Here is a 3,715-nt window from a genome sequence, read left to right on the forward strand (position 1 = left end):
GTAAAAAAAGTATAAAACACACTAGGGAATGAACATCCTTTTAGAGTTCCCTCCCAAGTTCTTATGCACTAAGCACCAAATACAATAAGGGAAGCGATTGGCTAAAATTCTAAGATATGACTTTAAATTCACTTGTTCATTTTCAGAAACGTTGTTCTCTACAAGATGTTTTGCCTCTGATAATAAACACACACAAACTCCAAAATCACCAACTCAGGATCTAAAATTATAAGAAGTCATGACAAAACCAAGTGACTAACAACACAATTAAGCACCCATAGTGTCCACAAGTATTCCATAATTTAAAATAAGGCTTCAAGGAAGAAGAATACTCACACTCTAAATCCCAGCTCAAACTCTAAAATTCTAAAATCAAGATATAGCAACCATAGTCAAGAGACGTGGAACTCAAACACCTAAAGTATGTCTTAAGCACTTCATAATCTAAAACAAGGTTGCAAACAAGGGATAAACCATAAATGCAAAAACAAAATGTAGATTTCAACCTTAAACTCATAATGTTTGATACAAAACATGCAACCATTGGAGTTCACGCCTTATGTGGCCATCACCCTATCACAAGGAAGCTAGTTAAATAAAGAAAGAATAAATATCTCCATTAATGAAACCAAACTACCAAAATACAAATGAAAATTTGGAGTAATACTACATAAATGGAGTCCCATAGTTAGACGGATGATGCACAAAGCAAGAATAATCCAAACTAGAGCTAAACCATAAACTAATCTGGGTTAATCCATGAAGAAGAATGAGAAAATTTAAACCCTAGAAGTGATGAAGGACAAGAGGCCTCCAAAATGGAGAAAAAACTGAGTCGGTTCTTCATCTGGAAATTTGGTCATGCCCAGTATCAATAAACACCTCCATCTTAAAGAATAAGTGGAGATCTAATGATCCAAACAATCCAAAATTCACACACCTCAAATTTCAGGGCAAGGGTGTGGATTCGAGTTGTGAAATTAAGCTGAGGGCATCAAAAGATAATACTTCAGGAAGGCATTTGGAAAGCAAATCCTTATGGCTGAAGGTGGGAATCTAGGGTTTCCAACCTTTGCTTTCTGATATGCCCCAGTTCTGCACACTAGTTGGACTTTTAAACTCACTAAATTTAAATGAAAGCAGATTAAAAAACATCTCCAAAAACACATAGTAAACATAAAAAAGCTCGGCATTCTAGGGTAGCTCCAAATTGGACGATCATGGGGTGTGAAACACACGAAAATACTTCGAAAATCACTTGAAACCCACTGACGAGGTGTTCATCACCCAAGACATACTGTAAGTCAAGAATCGTGTTCATTACCATTTCTTATTAAATTTACATTTGACATACAGCTATTCTTCTAAGGAGGGGGAATTGAACACAACAAAGATACATCTTTATAATTTACTGTTAATTAATCCAACATTTATGTAGTTTTTGACTTACATAGTAAATCATTTTTACATTCCATCCCTTTCTATATGCCTTCAAAATTCTGTCAGCATGGTTGATACATGCTCATGCACTAACAGCCATGTGTCAATTGATTGGCTTTCTGGGATTTAGTTCATAGCTCTCCAAATCATATCTGTGCGCTGATGAGCTCCAAAGTCAAGAGGTGCTTCATTTTTTTCTGCTGGTCCAATCTAGAAATGCTTTCTGAACAATGTTCTTGAATGAAAATTTAATGATTTTGAATTTATAGTAAACAACTCTTTTTGGTGGCACTTGGATCATGACTGAAGAATCGGGATCCAATCTCCCGGTTAATAAAGGACCTGCATGTGCATGCATGACAGCTTATTTTGGTATATGTAAAACATATATAGTTGAGAAAAAAGAGGTATGAAAGAGAAGAAAATATTTTCATGCTCACCTTTGCATGATCAAGAGTCTAATCACTATATTCTCCTAACACGTTACCAAAAAAAAAAAGAAGGAAAATTAATAACAATAATAATGTAAATAAACAAAGGAAAAGGAGAAAAGAAGAAACGAAAAAAAGATTTGTTTTAGCTCTTGTTTTAGCCATGGTTTGGACCCTACTAGTGTTACACTTTCTTGGTGATAGCTTTCTGGCAGAACCGATCGATAGTCCACAGAGCTTCACATGAGAAGAAGAGGGCCAAACAGAGTCAAGCCAACTTGCCGGTAACACATAGCTAAAGGCCCCTGCGTGCCCTTCTGCAAATATATATCGGCAAGTCATCCTTGACTCAATTCCACCCTCTCTACTTCTTCATGCAAAACTCTTCGGACACAAAACCAGGTAATCAAGCACCTGGCAACTTTTTGAAATTAATTTCCACATCTGAAAAAAGTGGAGGAGCTAGGACTAATTTGATGTTGTATCCCTAGCTTCTCAAATCCTTGCCTTGTAGTGCAACATTGCTGGCATTTATATAGGCAGAGAAGGAGTGTTGACATCCAAATTATTCTCTATACGGGTTGACTGCCTAAGGCAAGTGCTCGTAGTGCGACCTAAAGGGAATCATTCATATTCTCATTTTATCCATAAGCTTTTTCTTATACTTGTGTGCCAATTTCTTGCTCAACATGAGAAATATGGACCCCTGTATGGTGGAGAGAGGGTTGGCTGAAATGCTAGATTATGAATATGGGAATAGAATATCTTGGATTTGCGTCTGCTTGAAAGAGGAGGATCGTTCATGTTGGAATTTAATTTGTGGTATACGTGTCGATATTTTTGTAGCTATCTTATGAGAAAAAGAATAATCATCAACGAAATTTGTAAATGCCTTCAGATAATTAAAGTGGTTTTTGAATTTTCTTTTCACGTCCGCTTGTTGATAGACCGCATAAACTGCCAGCAATGTAACCAAGTAGACAAATGGTGTTTGAGCTGTCCAAAGTAAGAAGTTGCGCATGCAAAGTGACTAATCCATTTGAGTAGATGATATTGTTGAAAAATTCAAAATCAAGTGTAAGCTACCTTCAGTCAAAATGGCTGAGAAAGCCTTAATTCTCAGTATTCTGATAATCATACATCGTGACTTAATGAATGATTAGTCGTGGAGTATTATTGAGTGCCTGAACACTAAACTATTTAGTTTAAATATTTAACTTTTAATATAAGTAGTTTAAGCTTAATGAGCCTTGTTTGGGATAGCTTCTTGTTCTTGGCTTTAATTGGAAGTTGAAATTGAAGCCAAAGTTACAATTTTTAAAGGAAAATATTAGCATTATAAATGTATGATTAGATATGAAAGAACTTTTGAATGAGTGAAAATAGAGCTTTTATGATAAGTAACAAGAATCATTACCAATGGCCCGCTGTGCGCCTAAGTGCGAAAAGACAGTGCAAGCTTTGTTATGCCGAAACCTAAATGTTAAGTCAGCAACACTTCCAAATGCCACTTCTTCCCGTCGCATCCGTCTTCAGGACGATCTAGTCACAGGTTTTCACTTCTCAGTGAGTGAAAGATTTGTCCCCGGGTGTACGTTGAAAGCTTCTATAGTAGAACTCATTCGAGAGGGCTTGGCGGTCTTAAGAATGGTTCGGGTGGGGGGTTCTCTTAAGAATAAAGAAGACGAATAGAATCTAATTCATGTTCATGCTAATAGAAGAGCGGATCCAATACCACAATTTTTTTACTTTCATATTAAGATTTTTTTATGAGCTATCAATATTTTAAACAAAATTACTCAAATAAACATAGAGACTTTTATTCTGTTTAAAAAAGAATTTTC

The 3,715-nt window shown here is 35.9% G+C and overlaps 1 long non-coding RNA gene across 1 annotated transcript; it reads right to left on the minus strand.

The window, feature by feature from the left end:
• Positions 1-1,378: 1,378 nt before the first annotated feature.
• Positions 1,379-1,917, minus strand: LOC117925586. The gene is made up of 2 exons (XR_004652988.1): positions 1,881-1,917; positions 1,379-1,782 (listed from the first exon to the last, which is right to left on the minus strand). It is a non-coding gene; the product is annotated as an uncharacterized LOC117925586 (long non-coding RNA).
• Between the last annotated feature and the right edge of the window lie 1,798 nt (positions 1,918-3,715).

Source organism: Vitis riparia, chromosome 11, assembly GCF_004353265.1.
Source record: "Vitis riparia cultivar Riparia Gloire de Montpellier isolate 1030 chromosome 11, EGFV_Vit.rip_1.0, whole genome shotgun sequence".
NCBI lineage: Eukaryota > Viridiplantae > Streptophyta > Magnoliopsida > Vitales > Vitaceae > Vitis > Vitis riparia.